The 20,201-nt window shown below is 33.8% G+C and overlaps 1 long non-coding RNA gene across 1 annotated transcript in view; it reads left to right on the forward strand.

The window, feature by feature from the left end:
- Nucleotides 1–19,853, forward strand: part of LOC309804586 — a 275,939-nt gene extending 256,086 nt beyond the window's left edge. The window contains exon 3 of the long non-coding RNA XR_014294142.1: nucleotides 19,796–19,853. This is a non-coding gene — a long non-coding RNA (uncharacterized lncRNA). The remainder of the gene's footprint in view (nucleotides 1–19,795) is intronic.
- Nucleotides 19,854–20,201: the final 348 nt, after the last annotated feature.

Consider the following 20,201-nt stretch of genomic DNA (forward strand, 5'->3'; position numbering starts at 1 on the left):
TGTTAAGTTTGTTTCCAAACACTAGGCATCATCTAGTGGACAAATTTCAGTCTCTTTCTTCTAGGGGCTTATAACCTGTTGAGAATGGTTGGCGGGGTAGAGAATAAAGGGGCAGGGTCAAACAAATTCAAAGGAAATTGTACTAGTGTGGCCATTTCAGTGTTCCTAACTCAATTCATATCTCATATTCACCTAGTTCAAAATCACCTTTTTAAAAAATTGAAGTATAGTTGACATACAATATTATATTAGTTTTAGGTATACAATATAGTGATTTAACATTTATATACATTATGAATTGAGCACAATAAGTCTGGTAACCTCTTTCACCATACTAAGTTATTGAAATATTATTGATTATATTTCCTATCTGTATATTACATCCCCATGACTCTTTTTATTTTATGTCTGGAAATTTGTACCTATTAATCCATTTTAACTATTTTGTACAACTTCCCACCCCCAATCCCCCAGGCCAGCACTAGTTTTTTCTTTGTATCTATGAATCTGTTTCTCTTTTGTTTTGTTTATTTGTTTGTTTAGCTTCCACATATAAGGAAATTATATGGTATTTGTCTTTCTCTGTCTAGATTATTTCACTTAACATAATACCCTCTAGATCCAACTATGTTGTTGCAACCATGTGGTATATATATATATATATATATATATATATATATATATATATATATCACATTTTCTTTATCCAATTTATCTATCAATGGATACTTAGGTTACTTCCATATTTTAGCTGTTATAAATAATGCTATAATGAACATGGGGCACATATATCTTCTTAAATTAGTATTTTCATTCTCTTTGGATAAATACCCAGAAGTGAAATTGCTGGATTGTGCAGTAGTTCTATTTTGTAATTTTTTTGAGGAAACTCCAAGCTGTTTTCCATCGTGGCTCCACCAATTTACATTCCCATCAACAACAGTGCATAACAGTTCCCTTTTCTCCATATTCTCGCCAACACTTGTTTTTGTTGTCTTTTTAATAATAGCCATTCTGACAGGTGTGAGGTTATATCTAATTATGGTTTTGATTTAAATCTTCCTGATGATTAATGATATTGAGCATCTTTTCATGTGCCATCTGTATATTTTCTTTTGGAAAATGTCTGTTCCGGTCTTCTACCATTTTTCAGTTGGATTTTTTTATATTGAATTATGTGAGTTCTTTATATATTCTGGATATTAACACCTTATCAGATACATTATATGCAAATATCATCTCCCTTTCAGTAGGTTGCCTTTTTGTTTTGTTGATTTTGTTTTTCACTATGCAAAAGTGTTTAGTTTGATGTAGTCTCATTTGTTTATTTTTGCTTTTGTTGCCCTAACCTGAAGAGATAGATACAAAAAAAAATATTTCCAAGACCTGTGTCAAAGCACATACTACCTATGTTTTCTTCTAGGAGTTTTATGGTTTCAGATCTTACATTTAAGTTTTTAATCTCTTTTGAGTTTATTTTTGTATATAGTGTAAGAAAGTGGTCCAGTTTCATTCTTTTGCATGTAGCTGTCAAGTTTTTCCAACACCGTTCATTAAAGAGGCTGTCTTTTCCCCACTGTTTATTGATGAATCCTTTGTCATAAATTCAATGACCATATAAGTATAGGTTTATTTCTGGAATTTCTATTCTGTTCTATTGATGTATGTGTCTGTTTTTGAGTCAGTACAGTTTTGATTACTCTAGCTTTGTAGTATAGTTTGAAATCAAGGAACATGATGCCTCCAACTTTGTTCTTTCTTAAAACTGCTTTGGCTATTTGGTGTCTTTGTGATTCCATATAAATTTTAGGATTATTTGTTCCAGTTCTGTCAAAACTGTCAATGGTATTTTGATGGGGATTGCAATGAAAATCTGTAGATTGCTTTGGCTAGTAGGACATTTTAACAATATTAACTCTTCCATTCCATGAGCATGGACTATCTCATTTATTAGTATTGTCTTCAATTACTTTCATCAATGTCAAAATATCTTTCATCTCCAGAACCTTCACAAGGGTTCGAGTGCCCTGAATCAGAGCACTAGTGCACTAGCATAGACACACTATGAACAATTCTATGAATGAGGAAAGAAGTGACACCAATTGCCCATATCTCCATTATTCAGCTGGGGGAGGAATTGTTCCTGAGGGAGGAGGTAACTAATGATACATTGGCACTGGCTCCTCTGCAACTACTGATTCAGCCATGTAAGTCCCCATTTAGTTTTTGTCCAAAGAGAATTAGAGCAATTCATTCAAGTTTTGCAATATTATATAAATTGTAGGAGCTCAAGTTTGGGAAAATCAGAGCAGAATAATCACCACAGTGTTTGTATCTTGTAAAGGTTGTTATATCAGAAGCCAGAGTCCACATGAATTGGCTCATTTCCTTGTAAATCCCAATCATAGAAATTGGAATTGAATTATAGTGGCAAAGTTAGTAAATTATAATGTTTTAATATTCAATATATACAGAACTATATTGTGTTATTCCTGATTTATTTTGTATTTTAAATTAAGCTCTTATCAATAACTAAACTTAAGTTCTCTAAAACAAGGAGTCTGAGGGTAGGGGATTTTTTTTAAATTTAATTGCTTTTATATCTTTAGCACCTAGAAAAATATCAGGTACATAATGGTTGTTTAATAAATGTATGTTGAGTGAACAAGTACACCTAAGTACTTTTCTCCCTCTTCCATTAGGAAGAGGGAGAAATTGTTGCTTGAACAGCATTCTGCAGAAAATTCTTTTGCACAGATTTCTACTTTGTTTCATTTCTTCCCAATTGCCTCAAAATGAGAAAATTAAAAATAACACTTTAGGAAACATGGGGTAAAATTACCACAACTATGGGTTTATAAAATCCAGAATGTTTAAGGATTCTTCCAGCTGTCAGTAACAAAAATCCAACTCAAAAGATTTAATAAGCAACTAAATTATTGTTTCACAAAGCTGACAAAAACCCAATGATATATTTCTCAGACATGGTTGAATAGATGCTCCTATTATGTCTTCAGGGATCTGAGTCAACTATTTTTTTCCCTCTCAGTGATATTTTTCTTTTTACTGATTTTATTCTCAGGCAGACCTCTGCATATGGATTCAAGATGCCAGTGACATCTCCAGACTTTCATGACATTATAGCTTGAGTTTTCAGAGAAAGAGAAATTATATTCCCAATACATCATGCTGATAAATTTCCAAAGAGAAATAAGATGATCTCAATATAGTTTATGTGCACATCCCTGAACCAACCCCTGGACTGCTAAACCTGGGTCTCCTGCTGATCTCTGGGCTGGAGACAAAAAATCAGGATAAGATTAGCCCCACCCACAAGCTGGGTAGACAAAAAAAAAATAAAAAACAAACAAGCACTGTCAACCACTCATAGTCACAAGACACTGCAAAATCTCATTCCTACTTTCTTCTCTGGTCACATCTCACCTCAACTCTTTCTATTTCCTCATGACCTGTGTTCCAAATAGAGTGACCTTATTTTTTTCCTAAATGCATCAAAGCTCATTCACTCCAAAACACTTTTACACATGCTGCTCTATCTGAAATGTTCTTCCTTCTTCTATCCTCTTCATCCTTACTAGGATGAAGGATATTTATCCATCAGCCAGCAATTTAGTGACTACTTTCTCATGGAAGCCATGGATGGTTTTCTAGCTTAGGCAAGATCCTGTGACACATGCTCCCTGTTAAAAAATGTATATGCATAGCATAGGGAGATCAGCTCGGTGCTTTGTGACCGCCTGGAGGGGTGGGATAGGGAGGGTGGGAGGGAGACGCAAAAGGGAGGGGATATGGGAACATATGTATATGTATAACTGATTAAATTTGTTATAAAGCAAAAAATAAAAAAAATAAAAAAATGTATATGCATTTATCCAGAATTTGTCATTATTGTAATTACTTATATTCTAAATATTTGTTAACATTTGGTCCTTTTACCTGCAGGAGGACAGCATTCTAGACTGTCACCTTCCTCATAGTTCCCCAACATGTGACATATTATCTGTCTGGCACATGGTAGGCACTAAAAATATTTATTAATGAGTCCAAGAAAATGAGTCAAAGCAATGATTGGATTAATTAAATATTGAATAATTGACTAGTCCATAGGGAGAACAATTTTCTCAGTAAAGGGCTAAGAAATAAATATTTTAGGTTTTGCAGCCACATTTTCTGCTATATATTCTTCTTTGGATTTTGCTTGTTTGTCTCTCTGTTTGCTTTTTTACAGTCATTTAAAAATGTAACAAACATTCCTATTTCCTAAGCCATACTAAATAGGTCACTAGCCAGATTTGGCCTGTGGGTCATAGTTGGCCCACCTCTGTATTAGTATACCAGTAGTTACAATTATTTCTGTAATTGCATAATTATAATGAGATTCTATCTCCAACTCTTTTATCTTTTGCTTTGCTTTTGTTTCTGAGATGTACACTTGATTTTCTACCCTACCTAAATACATAAATATTACTTCTGTTCCCAGACCCCAATCCAAGATCATAGTGATGTGTTCTCTTTTCCAACCTATTTATTACCAAGTTTTTCTCCCTATAAAATGTCTGTGTATTGTGTATTTCTTCTAATATCCTGCTGTCTGTGCCACACTGTGTCTTTCGCATTTTCAGCCAAGCGCACCTGCTGCCCTGGCTTCTTATTGCTGTTTTAAATTTTTATGCTGCATCATCATCCCTTCTGCTTTCTGCAATATATAGTATAATATTTCAGTAGAAGGAGAAGTGTTTATTTAAAATAAACTCATTAAAACAGACATTCCTATATTCTGACACCAGGGAAATAACATGCCATCTGCCCTCCATAGGAGCTCTTTGCCTGAGGGACATAGCCATATCACCCAGGTAAGCTCTTACTAATGTGTAGATTGTACTGCAACCTACAGATTGTGGTTGTCATTCTAGACCTTCTGTCCTTTTGCTGCCTTTATTTCTATAGTACATTTTTAATCCTTTTTTTTTCTATTGTATATACTTTGACATTTATTTCCCCAGAGTGCAACAAGCACTATTCTTGTGAATAGAGAACTTAGAACATCTCACCTATTATTTTCTTGTGCCTTCAGTTTCTCAGTGTGAATTGCAAGATTTTTTTTAGGAAAAACATGGCACATTTCAGGTACTGCTATTGCATAAATAGAAGGTAATAATTCAAAACCTGAAATGTATACATATATAGGTATTTTAAACGCCATCCCTTGTGAATTCATGATTTATAAAAGTAAGTGAGCATGCCATGTCTTACAAACTTCAAAAAAAAAAAAGGAATCTGTCATCAACTTACTTACAAAATAATCAAATAAAGTGAGGCAAAAATAGTTTCTCAATATTCACCATAGTTATCTATAAACAACACATGGTCTAGTAGCTCTTCATCCAAAAGGTATATTAATGGTATATTAAGATAAATTTTACATACAATAAACTGCTTGTTCTTGAACTTCATATAAGTTGAATAGTAGAGTATGTATTACTTTATTTCCAATTTTTTGTTCACCATGATGTTTTGAGATTCAGCCATGCTTTACATGTTCCAAAGGTCCACTCCTTTCATTGCAGAGGATTATTCCATTGTGTCATGAATATACCCCAATTATTCATTCATTACCATGTTGAAGGAATTTTAGCTGTCAGTTTTTGTCCATTATTAATAAATCTGCTATGAAGACACATGAATAAGTCATTTTGGTGGACCTAGGTGTTTATTTCACTTGGTTAAATACCTTGAAGGTTTTTTTGCTGCATTATGGGGTAGGTGTACTTTTAACTTTATAAGATATTGCTGAACATTTCCAAAGTTGTTGCAACATTTTACATTCTCATCAACAATGCTTATGAGATTTAGTTGCTCCAAGCCTCATAAAAAATTGGCGCATACAGTATTTTAAATTTTACCCTTTTTATTGAGTGTGAGATAGTTTAATATGCATTTCTCTGATGACTAATTATGCTGAGTACTTTTTCAGTTGCTTATTGGTCTTTCATATAATCTTCTGGCCTTTCATATAATTTCCTTTATGTTTTTGGGCAACTTTACTGTTTTCTATTATTATTATTAGTTTATAGGAAGTCTTTATATATCCTGACTATAAATATCTGGCATATATATTTTTGGTGTGCTTATTCATTTACTTAAAGGAGTTTTGAAAAGCAGTGAATATTTTTTAAAATAAGCTGTTTATTTGAGAATAACTTTAGATATACAGAAAAACTGCAAAGATAGAACAAGAATTCCCGTATATTCCACATCCAGTTTCCCCTGTTAATAACATCTTATATTTGTATGGTCCATTTGTGAAAATTAATGAAACAATATCAATATACTATTATTTCCTTAGTTTTTTTTTTCCTAATATCTTTTTTTCTGTTCCGAAATACCATGCAGTACATGTAGCAGCTACGTCTCCTTAAGCCCCTCTTGGTTGTAATAGTTTCTCAAGTGTTTTTGATGTCCATGACTATTTTGAGATGCACTGGTCAAGGATTTTGTAGAATGTTCCTCAAGTGGGATTTCTCTAGTATTTTTCTCATAGACTGAAGTTATGAATATGTGAAAGGAAGACCATGAAGATAAAGTGCCATTTTTATCACATCATAAGATACATAGTATCAACCTGACTTGTCATTGTTGATGGTGACCTTGATGACCTGGCTGAGGTAATATTCATCAGGTTTCCCCCCTGTCAAGTTACACCACTTCCCCCTATTCAGTCCTTACTGTATTTTTTGGAAGACTCTCACTATACACGGCCCAAACTTAAGGGGTGAAAAGTTATGCAACACCCTAAGGGTAGAGTATCTACATCAATTATTTGGCATTCTTTGGCACTGGAGATTTGTGTCTTCTCCCTTATTATTTATTGATTCAATAATTTGTTTTTATTATTATGGACTCATGGCATATATTTAATACTTTTGATTATAATACAACAATACTTTATGTATTTAGTTGCTCAAAATGTTGACATTGGCTATCGGAAACTTTCAGTTGACTTCTGTCTCCCTTTGACACGCTCCGTTATTTGTGTGTGTGTGTGTGTGTGTGTGTGTGTGTGTGTGTGTATGGTCTATTATTTATTTATTTAAAATTAATAGAGTTTATTTTTAGAGCAGTTTTAGGGTTACAGAAAAATTGTGCACAAAGCATAAAGAGTTCTTGTATTTCTCTTTTCCTCCCTTACCTAGTCTCCTCTACTATTAATATTTTTCATTATTGAGGTATATTGTTATAACTGATGAGAGTATCAATACATTATTAACTAAATTTAACCTAGTTTACAATAGAGTTCATTTTTGTGTTGTATATTCCATGTGTTTTGACAAATGCATAATGTCATGTATTCATCATTACGATTTCATTGTTTTACTACCCTAAATATCCACTGTGCTCCAACTATTTACTTGTCGCCTTCTCTGACCTGAACCCTGGCAGATTGTTCTCCTGTCTCTACAGTTTTTCCCTTTCTAGAGTATCATATAGTTGGAATCATACAGTATGTAGCCTTTCTAGATGTTCTTCTCTCACTTACCAATATGCATTTAAGATTCCTTCATGTCTTTTTTGACTTGATAGCTCTTTTCTTTTTATCACTGAATAGCATTCCATTGTATGGGTGAACAACTGTTTATTTATTCATTCACTTATTGAAGTACATCTTGGTTGCTTCTAACTTTTGACAGTTATGAAGAAAACTGTTGTAAGTTTTTTAATGCAGGTTTTTGTGTGGACGTACATTTTCAACTCATTTGGATAAATACCTGAAAGAATGATGCCCGTATCATATGTTAAGCCTATATATTTAGCTTTGTGAGAAACGACAAACTGCTTCTAAAGTGGCTGTAACATTTTTCTTTCTGACCAGCAATGAATAAGAGTTCCTGTTGCTCTATATCCTTTCTAGCATTTGGTTTTATAAGTGTTTTGGATTTTAGTTATTCTAATAAGTATGTAGTAGTATTTCACTGTTGCTTTAATTTGTAATTCCCAAATAACATATGATTCTGAACATTTTTCTGTATGTTTATGTATGCATTTTTTGAACACTGCCTTACTTTCTGGCACTACAGAACGTCTCAGGGTTATCTTATATATTTTCTGTCTGTGTCCTAGAATCAGCCATGTCTCCAAGGAACCCTGGTTCTTTTTAATGGAGAATGGTATTAGAAACCAAACTCTGGGTGTGCAACATGCTTGTTACTACTGGTGTCACTGTTTCTAAGCCATCACAGCTGACAAAACAAGGACATTTATATGTCTATACTAACCTGTATAGATTCACATCCATATTTATTGCTATATGTAATCTTCTGTATCTATATTAAGCTAAACATGAGTTTATAGATTATTGTATCCTCCTACCCTTGTTTAACTCTAACTTCCCACTTCATCAGTAGGAAACCTGGCTCCCACAATCTGCAGTAGTATACTTATTTGTTCAATTACAGTATACTGTATAGAGGGTATCAGAATTATTAACCATTACTCCCATGTGAAACAACTTTATCAGCTAGAGGGAAATGCTTGTGCACAGTTGGTTTTGCCTTTAGTCTTACAGAATTCACTCATTTCCAGAATTACTTCTTAGTAGTTTTTTTTTTTTTCCCTGATTCCCTTCAGTGAGGTTGTTTCATATATTTGTAATACAAGTAGATTGTTTGGTCACATCCTGGTTTCCATTCTCATATACTCAGACCTTCTAAAAAATATTGTAAAATTTGCATATATAAACGTTTTAATCTTTGTGCTGTAAAGTTCTGTGATTTTGAAAAATGTACCCTGTCATGTACCCACCATGACAGTATCACACAGAATAGTTTCATTTCTCTAAAAATTCCTCTGTGCTTCAGTAATTCAAGCTCATTTCCACTCCAAACTCCTAGAAACTGTTTTCTTTTTACTATCTCGATATTATTGCCTTTTCCAGAATGTCATAGAACTGGAATGATACAGGCTCCAATGCAGTCTTTTCAGACTGACTTCTTTTACTTACCAATAGGCAAGCTTTTTGTGGTTTGATAGCTTATACTTATCACTAATAACAGTCCATTGTATGGATGTACTACAGTTTGTTAGAAGAATGTGTATTCTAATGTTGTTGGATGAGATATTCTATGTGTCAATTACATCTAGTTGATTGATGGTGCTGTTAAGTCAACAATATCTTTATTGATGTTCTGCCTACTTTATATATCAATTACTGGCAGAAGACTGTTGAAGTTTCTGATTATAATAGTAGATTTCTTTATGCCTCCCTCAGTTCTATCCATTTTTGCCTCATGCTATTGGTGTCCTGCTTTTAGTTGCATAGATGTTTAAGACTCTTATGCCATCTTGGAGAATGATCCCTTTATCATAATATAATGTCCTGTGTTTATTTATTTATTTTTTTGATAATTTTCTTCTGAAGTCTGCTTTGTCTGAAATCAATATAGCTATTCTTCTATTCCAGCTTTCTTATTAGAGTTAACATGGTATATCTTTATCCCATGACTTTAACTTATTTATCAGTTACAGACAAACAACAAATCATTGGGTCTTATTACTTTTATGCATTTTGAGAATTTGTCTTTTATTTGGTGTATTCAGATAATTCACATTTAAAATAATTATTGACATAGTCGGACTAATATCTACCATGTTGTAACTGCTTTCTATTCATTAATCTGCTTCATTTTTCCCTTTATTTTCTGCCTTATCTGGATTTAATTGAGCTTTCTATATTGTTCCATTTAATTTTAGTAGTTGCACTGAAGTTTCCAATAGACATGTTTAACTAATATAAGTATACCTTCAACTGGCACTATTCCACTTCATATAAAGTACAAGTACCTTATAACGGAGTAAAACAGGACTTCTTAATTCCTTCCTCCAATCCCTTATGACATTACTGCCATTCATTTCACTTATATATGCTGTAATCACCCAATACATTGTTATTATATATTATTCTCTTAAACAAATATCTTTTAGATTAAGAATAAAAAATAAAAGATTTTATCTTCATTTATACCTTCCCTGACATTCTACCTTTCTTTATGAAAATTTGAGTTTCTGACTTACTTTGTTTTCTTTCCCCCTTAAAGAAAATTTTAAAACACTTCTTGCATGACAAGTCTGCTCTCCATGAAATCTCTGAGTTTTTGTTTATCTGAGAAAGTCTATTTCTCCTTCACTTTTGAACAGAAAAAAATGTTGGCAGAATTCTTGTTTGGCAGTTTTTTGTTTATGTTTTGTCATCCAACAGTTTAAATATATATATATATATATATATATATATATATATTTTTTTTAAAGAAGATGTTGAGGGTAGGAGTTTATTAATTAATTAATTAATTTTTGCTGTGTGGGTCTTCCTTTCTGTATGAGGGCTTTCTCTAGTTGTGGCAAGCGGGGCCACTCTTCATAGCGGTGTGCGGGCCTCTCACTATCGCGGCCTTTCTCATTGCGGAGCACAGGCTCCAGACGCACAGGCTCAGTAGTTGTGGCTCACAGTCCTAGTTGCTCCGTGGCATGTGGGATTCTCTCAGACCAGGGCTTGAACCCGTGTCCGCTGCATTAGCAAGCAGATTCTCAACCACTGCGCCACCAGGGAAGCCCAGTTTAAATATATTAATTCATTCTATTCTTGCTTGCATAGTTGCTTAGTTTTTGATAAGAGGTCATTGTAATGTTCCTTTTCAAGTAAGGTTTTTTGTTTTTTTTTTTCCCTGACATTTAAGGTTTTCTCTATGTCATTAGTTTTCTGCAGTTTGAATTTACTTACCTAGGTTCATTATTTGGTTTTGAATTTATTTTGCTTGATGTTTCCTGAGCTTCCTAAAACTGTAATTTGGTATCTGCTTTAATTTTAGAAAGTTCTTGACCATCATTAACTCAAATGTTTTTTCTGCTCCAATCTCTTTTTTCTCTTTCTAGTATTTCAATTACATGGTCCACCATTTTAAATTCGACCACATATCTTAAATGTTCTCTTCTGTTCTTTTTCTTCTTTTTTGTCATTTTTTATCTTTCATTTCAGTTTAGAAAGTTTCTATTGAACTGTCTTCAAACTCACTGATTCTTTCATTAGCTAAGTCAGTTCACTAATGAGAACCTCCAAAGCATTCTTCAACCTGTTACAGTGCTTGTAGTTTCTAGAATGTCCTTCTGATCCTCTCTCAGTTTCCATCTCTCTGCTTATATTACCCATCTATTACATGATTTTATATTTTACCATTAGAGCCTTTAACATATTATTCATAGTTACTTTAAATTTCCTGTCTGATAATTTCAACATTTGTGTCATATCCAAGTCTGGTTCTGACACTTGTTCTGTGTCTTCAGATTTTATGTTTTCTTGCCTTTGGCAGGTTTTCTAATATTCATTAAAAGCCATACATGTTTAATGGGTTCTAGGAACTGAGGTAATAGTCCTTGAACATGAGGATTTGTGTATGCTGGCTAGGAGTTACTGTGTTTAATGTTTGCTAGAGCTGTAGGTGCCAGAAGATTCCAACACCTCTAGTGTTTTTGCTGTTTTTGTTGCTATCTTAACATTGGGCTTCCCTCAATATTCCTCCTCATAGGCAGTCTGCTTTTTGCCCCTCTTTCAGCAGCAATACACTACTATTATTCTGGAGCCCTGTTGGTATGGTGGTCAAGTGTGGGGGAAGGGAAGCATTCTAAAATCTTATGACTAAATCTTAGCATTTTAGTGAGCTTCTGTGTCTGGGTAGTGACTTTAACAAGTGGTTTTTTAGGTGGTATAGCATTTTTCTTCCCTTATCTGAGATAGGAAGTCAATGGGAGATGGACTTGGAGGAAAGAAAAGCTCTTCTCTCACTGGAATAAGGCTCTGATAAAACATTTTTACACTGAAGAATTGTTTTGTAATGGAGAATGCTCTAGGAATATTTTACAATGACTAATCTTTCCCCACTGTCAGAGTTTTGAGGGAATCTTTGAGAACCTAGTGAATTTTCTGAAGATAAAGTCCACGAACTTGTGGAAGCCCCCCAAGACCATAGCCCCAGGCATTTCTCACTCGCAAGGTAGTCCACATTTAAACTCCAAAAATTCATCAAAATTACCTTTAAATGGCCTTCAAGATTATGGCTACAGTGACTGTTCTCCAAGTAAGCAGATCTCAGCTGTGAATCTCTTGATTTGCCTCTTTTTCCACATTTCAGAGTGGATGGTTTGTGTTGCAACCTCAGTTCTCTGATGGGTCCAAGAAAAGTTATTTACTTTCAGTTTGTTAATTTAATTCTTGATATAAACACAGATATGAGGACTTCTAAGCTCTTTACATATTGGAACTGAAATCCAAAATCTGAATACTTTAATTTTTATAAAACCAAATTTATACACTTTTTTTTTTAGTCTAAGAAATCTTTGTCTATCCCAAGGTCATGAAACTTCTTTCCTACATTTTCTTTCAGAAGTTTTATAGTTTTACCATTTACATTGCAGTTTGCCACCTATGTCAAATTAATTGCTCTGTGTGGAATTAGGCAAGGATTTAGGATCATCAGTTTTTCAACAGTTGATGAAGCATCATTTGTTGAAAATATATTATTTTATCCTGAACTTCTTACACTTTTGTTGAAAATCAATTGTCTATATAAATGTGGGCTATTTCTAGACTGTCTTCTGCTTCATTGATGAAGTGTACAAATCTTAGGTCAATACTGCAGTGTCATTACAGAATCTTTAAAATGTTTTAATGTTTTCATTAACAGTCATTTATTTTTTAAAGTAATTTAAAAGAAACAAAAGTAGTGTCTTTTTTACATTTGGTAGTGTATATATGTCCATGCCACTCTCTCACTTCTTTCCAAGTTCCCCTTCCCCTTCTCGTGTCCTCAAGTCCTGATTCACTTTGTTATAAAGCAGAAACTAACACACCATTGTAAAGCAATTATACACCAATAAAGATGCTAAAAAAAAAGTCATGTCTTTTATATTTACCCGTATATTTACTTTTCTGTGTGTTCTTCATTTTAATTCTATAAATCGAAGTTTCTATCTTGTGCAATTTCCCTTTTATTCTGAACATTTTTCTTTAGTGTTTTTTTGTAGTGCAGGCATTTCCTCAACCTTTGTTTTTCCTAAATTGTCTTTATATTGTGTTCATTTTTGAAGAATGTCTTTATTGGATCTTGAGGTCTCGGATGGCAGTTACTTTTTTGTTTTGTTCTATTATGTACTGGTTTATTCCTGATTTAAAAAGTCTACTGTCTTTCCTATCATTGCTTCTCATATATTATGTGCTTTTTCTAAAAAATCAATTTCAAAACTTTTTTCTAGCTTTGGTTTTCAGTAGCTTGTTTATATGGTCCTTTCTTCATCCTATATGAGTTTAACTGAGCTTATTAGATTTCTAATATAATGTTTTCATAAAATTTGCAGGACTTTCAGTAATTATTTTTTCAAATATTTTTTTTCTTTTCCATTCTTTTACTCTACTTATGCTGTTACTCCAATTATTTTTATGTTAATCCAATTGATAGTTCTCACAACTCATTGAGGTTCTGTTCCTTTCTATTTTTTACTTTTTTTTTTGAGTTTCTCTTTTTATTTCATAGTGGATCTTCATTCAAGTTCATATTCCTTACTTTGCCATCTCCAATCTACTCTTGAGTCCATGAATATTTTTTTTAAAAAAATTAGTTATTATAGTTTTCATTTCTATAATTTTCATTTGATTCTTTGGTATAATTTCTACTTCTTTTATGAAATGGTCTGTTTGTTTATTATTACTATATTTTCATTTAAGTCTATGACTTAAGAATTTATAATACCTGCTTTGTATTATTTTTCTATTGCTCCATAACAAATTACTACAAATTTAGCTGCTTCAACTAACACCTATTCATTATCTCACAGTTTTGTAGGTCATCAACCTGGGTGTACTCTATTAGTTTCTACTAAATGCATAGGGTCTTACAAGGTTGAAATCAAGGTGTCTGCTGAGCTGGGCTCTTATCCAAGGACTTTACGAAAGAATTCACTTCCAAGTTCATTACCGTTTTTGGCAGAATAAATTTATTTGTGGTTGTAGGACTGAAATACCCATTTTTTTTCTAGCTCCTGGCCTAGGGCTACTTTCAGCTTTTAGAGACCCTTCTCACATTCTGGAAGCTGGTCCAATCCTTACATATGGCCCTTCCATCTTAAAAGCCAGCAATGATGTGTCAGATCCTTCTTGTGCTCCAAATCAAGCAAGGAGACAACTGCTTGCTTTTAAAGGTTGAATTTGCTTAAAATAGGTCCAAACAATAGGATATATAGATGTAAACACACAAACATGAAGATATTCATTATAAGTAACTGTCTCACATGATTATGGAGGTTAGCAAGTCCAATTCTGCAGTGTGGGCCTGCAGTAGAGTTGATGATACTATATCAGTATGAATACCAGAAGCCTAGGAACCAAGAAGAGTCAGTGGTATGGATAAAGTCCAAAGGCAGTCTGCTGGATAATTCTCCTTTGTCCTGGAGGCCTGTCTTTTCATTCTAGTCAGGCTTTCAACTGATTGGACAAGGCCCACCCATATTATGGAGGATAATCTGCTTTACTCAAAATTCACTGATTGAAATGTTAATCTCATCCAAACACCCCCTCTGAGTTCACACATAATATTAATTACCACAAGTAGTAACATTAATTTTATCTGTTTAATCTCTTTTACCATGTTACATGATATAATCATTGTTGTGATATCTTATCATATCATATTATCATATCATACCATATATACACTCTCAGGAATTAGGACAGAAAATCTTGGTGGGCCATTTTAGGATTCTACCTACTATATGATTTAAAGTTCTAGTCTGTTCATTATAACTAACCCACATTATCTCAATTCTATTTATATTGACTGCTTTTTCTATTGATCTATGATCACATTTCCTGTTATTTCATGTATAGTTACTTTTCAGTATAACCTGGATAGTATGTATGATAAGGTGTAGAGACTCTGAATTCTATTATCTTCTCTGAACATATGTTTTCTTTTTTTGTTTCTAGTATGAAATTAAATTACTGACTGTCACCTTGAACTTATGGAAGTTCAGTATTAAGCTTTTTTTTTAGGACCACTCCTTTAGTCCTGCAATATAGTCTTACTTTTAAGGTGTAGGAACTCTGAGTCTTAAATAATAAGTCTGAAATGTTAACCATGTCCCTTCTAACGTTTTGGGGCTCACACTCCATATTTTGTCTCTCCTACAGCTTAGAGTTTTAGCCTTCCAGTGATTACCTTCTTTTTTTCTTTTCCTAATATTTATTTATTTATTTGGCTGCATTGGGTCTTAGTTGAGGCATGGGGGATCTTTCATTGCAGAACACAGGCTTCTCTCTAGTTATGGCATGCAGGCTCAGTAGTTGTGGCATATGGGCTCTCTAGTTGTGGCATGTGGGGTCCAGAGCACACAGGCTCTGCAGCATGTGGGCTTTCCAGTTGTGGAGTATAGGCTCTAGAGTGTGTGGGCTCAGTAGCTGTGGTGCGTGGGCTTCTAGTTGTGGTGCACAGTCTCCAGAGCATGCATAATCAGTAGTTGCAGCACACGGGCTCTCTAGTTGTAGCTCGCAGGCTCTAGAGCACACGGGCTTTGTTGCCCTGTGGCATGTGGGATCTTAGTTCCCTGACCAGGGATCTAACCCACGTCCCCTGCATTGGAAGGTGGATTCTTAACCACTGAACCACCAGAGAAGTCCCCCAGTGGTTACCTTCTGATGGGCTTCTTGAAGTCTGTCTTTAACATGTGTAAGTCAGGATTCATTTAAGGATTTAAAGAGACTTGTATGGAAATTGTGGAATTGCTCCTTTCAGGTGGTTTCTTTCTTTACAGGATTTCCTTTCTCAATTTCCAGTCAATCTGGCAGCTGAGAATTCTATCTTTTAACATCTTAAATTACTAAGACTGCAACTTTCTGCTTGAGTTCTAGTCAATTTGTGTCCCATGGACTGAGAATTTCACTCAAATTTAAAACATTTTAAGAATTTCACTTTGTACATTTCCCTTTTTTTTCAAAGGGTTGCATTTACTCAAATATATATCTAATTTTCTTTCTCTTCCAGCACTTTCCTTTTAGTGATTTTCTATTTCCTTCCTTCAAATAGTTAAATTTTATCTCTTTACTCATTTAATATATTTTGTCCAGAGGTTATGGTTTCTCTCTGTGAGAAGATTTGTCTGATAGCAGGTGATACTGAGCTGTGTTGTTATTACTGATAGCAACCTCCTATTGACATTTTATTTAAAATGCTAACAAATATTTAGATGATTATGATAATAATAGAAATAATCATAACTCTTTAATTGTGGTTTGTCCTTAAATTTGGAAACTCATTTAATTTTGTTGGAGTTTGTACACAAACTATACACACACATAAAGTTGCATATGTATTCATATATACATATGCATACATACACACACACCTCTTTAGTAGAAATGGAATGTCATACAACTGTACTTGGAGGAAGTACTGAAATTATTATATGCCATTCAATTAGCTCTATTCAAAATAAGTACAGCTGGTCCTTGCCTAATCATGCATTTTAAACTATTCAAATTGTTTGTTCCTTTAAGATCTAATTCAATTTCTATCTGCTAAATAAAGAATAATTCAACAACTGTTAACACCCCTGATATTTAAAACATGATTTAGCACTACTTTTCATACTGGCTTAGCTTTCTCACTCTTTGAGTCATATATTACTCATGCTACCTCAACTTGAGAGCATACCTCTTCATGATAAGTACAAAGTTAAAGGCTATTTTTTAAACGGTTCATAAAAGAATTAAAAGAGGTTAAGATTTATTCTCAAACAGATATAAGTTGCAGTTCTGGCTTAACGCTTGGCTTTGTAACTTTGACACATTTTCTAACTTTTCTGGTCTCAGAAATATATACTTGAGAGTGTTCTGCAGATTGTAAGTTGGTCTATCTATGTTATTATTTTTCTAGGATCATGTATTAATGTTTCAAACATATTTTTCTTTCAATAATCTTTGCTGATTGAGTGATAATTCTATTCTCAGTGTGTTGTGAGTGCCAAGAGCTAAAAAGATTTGTGCGCTTCTATTTATTGCAACACTTTCAAGCAACAAAGATTCACACCTTTTGAATAATATTCCTAAATGATATACCCCTGATATCAACAATAACGATTGCATAGCTATTTTAAGACCTGCACAGGAAACAAAATTGGATATATCTCCATGGCTGAAAAATTTCAATGTGAAATGAGGAGGATGGTGAGAAACAGAATTTCTAAAACTTTAAATTTGATTTGAAATTACACCAGCCTTTATCAGGTTTTTACTTTACCTCAAATATATGGAAATGTTTGCCTTTTAGTAAACAGTTTAAGCACTAGAAAATTTAGAAATTTTCCCGTAGGAAAATTTTGCTTGGAAGTGGGGAAGAGAAAAGCAGTCTTCTTTTTTTTTTTTTTTTCCAAAACAACAATTATTATGCAAATCGTTTAAATTGTAAAATCTCTAACTATAATAATTAAAGTCAGAGAAAATGGAATCGTGCTTTATTTATATTGCCATGATAAATAAGCTTATATATGATATGCTTTATCCCTAGACTCTGGCTTACCCAGCATCTGAAAAGTGTGAAATAATTTGCACAAATGCCATACTACATTTAGCTTATGATTTAGATGAGAAGCTTAAAACATTGAATTGATTTAGTTATGTTGTCATAGTATCCTCCTGTATTTTACCATAGCTCTCTGTTAATTGCAGCCTTCTTATTGATCTTTTTTAGGTGAAAACAAATCTGGAAAAATGTGTAGGCCACATCTTGACAATTATGGAAAGATAAAACAGATTTTTCATAATCATGTTCATGTTTACTGAAATAGTATAATGAAATTATTCTTTTTGGATTAGTGCGTGTGTAATTCTGTGAAATTCTAATCAAACACAGAGATTTGCAAGCATTCAGAATATAACTAAATGAAAACTTCACTGAGATATAATAGGTTTTGATCAATGCATTCGTAACTATTAAAAAACATGTAGGGGAAAATTGATAACGTTAGAACACATTTTAATTTGAAATCATTAAATATAGCAACTTTCCCTCTATTTTCCTTTTAAAGAAAAAAGGTATATTTTGTTACTGAACATAAAAAATTGACTGAATTTTTTCTTGTCTTCTTTTTCCTTTGTTCCCATTTTTTTCTTTTCTCTAAACTCAGAAAGAGCTTACTGGATTTTTCTAAGGAATATAATGATGACAATGATGATGATCGTGATAAATACGATTTTTATCAGTTAGTTTATTTGAAGAGTGCTACATTATACTATAGTATAAGTGGGAAACAATGTAAAGGACTGTTTTTTTTTTGTCATTATTCTTGGGACAATAGATTACTAACGTTGCATTTGAAAACACGTAAGCTGGGTTTAAATCTTTGTTTCTATATACAGGCAATTTTCTTTCACGTTTTGTGTGTGGTGAAAATGGATTTATATACTTCCTTTTTATTTCCACTAATTACCTAATTCTGAGTATAATTTAACTCTAATTTTTATGGTATGTGGGCCTCTCACTGTTGTGGCCTCTCCCATTGCAGAGCACAGGCTCCGGACGTGCAGGCTTAGCGGCCATGGCTCACGGGCCCAGCTGCTCCACTGCATGTTGGATCCTCCCAGACTGGGGCATGAGCCCGTGTCCCCTGCATCGGCAGGCAGACTCTCAACCACTGTGCCACCAGGGAAGCCCCTTGCCTATTTTTTTTCTATACAATTTAACTCATGCTCAGCTTCTTCAGACCTAGTTCCCAGTTGAACCACCATATTTGAAGCCTCTCTGAACTAGTTTACCATGATAATCACCCAACAAAATTCGCTCCCTCCCTGGAAGGAAGTGCATTACTAACCATTAAAAATATTATAGGGCTTCCCTGGTGGTGCAGTGGTTGAGAGTCCACCTACCGATGCAGGGGACACGGGTTCGTGCCCCGGTCCAGGAAGATCCCATGTGCCATGGAGCGGCTGGGCCTGTGAGCCATGGCCGCTGGGCCTGCACGTCTGGAGCTTGTGCTCCATGGCGGGAGAGGCCACAGCAGGGAGGGGCCCGAGTACCGCAAAAAAACAAGAAAAACAAAAACAAAAAACAACAACAAAAAAATATTATATTTGGCAATATTGATACATAAACATAAATTGAATATATAGTAAATATATAAAAATTATTTTTCAAGGAAATATATATGAATACAGTATTCCTAAATCTAAATAATTTAATCATGGATATTTAAGGGTTTTTCCTCCAAGAATTCTAAGAAAGAAACTGTTACGGTTATATTCTTTTAATTAAATCTTTAATTTTATTTAAATGAAATAATGATTTCAGATAGGTCTACCTATCCTTCATAAAATGAAGCAAATCTAAAATCCTTTTAACATACTAATGGTAACTCATTTTCATTGATTAAAGTTACATTTGATTTACTGATAGCTAATATTCATGTTGTCATTTTTGAAATCAGAAATAAAATTCTGTGTGCACGTGTTCTCAAAGAATAATATACTAGGTTTTATTTTCAAAGATTTTTTAAATGAACTTGAAGATATTTTAAAGTAAGCCAAAATATTAGAAAGGTTTTGCTATATTCCATTCAAGCAGTTGATTTTCAGGAAGACTGATTGAGATTAGCAAGCATATTCTGAAAGCAACACTGTTTTGCACTGATGAGGAAGATTACCGGACTCATTACCATAAATTGTTTTTTGTTTTGTTTTTTTTTTCAGTACGCGGGCCTCTCACTGTTGCAGCCTCTCCCGTTGCAGAGCACAGGCTCCAGACACGCAGGCTCAGCGTCCATGGCTCACGGGCCCAGCTGCTCCACGGCATGTGGGATCTTCCCAGACTGGGGCACGAACCCGTGTCCCCTGCATCGGCAGGCGGACTCTCAACCACTGCACCACCAGGGAAGCCCCCCATAAAACTTCTAATGATTCAAATATGTTGTCAGGCTGTTGTAATTTTTTAAGTTGTATTTTACTGTGGTAAGAACACTTAACATAAGATCTACACTCAACAAAATTTTAAGTGTGTAATACACTATTGTTGACTATAGGTACAATGTATTACAGCAGATCTCAATAGCTTATTCATTTTGCAAAACTGGAACTTTATTCTTGTTGAATAGAAACT

Source organism: Mesoplodon mirus, assembly GCF_964341445.2.
Source record: "Mesoplodon mirus genome assembly, chromosome: 5".
Classification (NCBI taxonomy): domain Eukaryota; kingdom Metazoa; phylum Chordata; class Mammalia; order Artiodactyla; family Ziphiidae; genus Mesoplodon; species Mesoplodon mirus.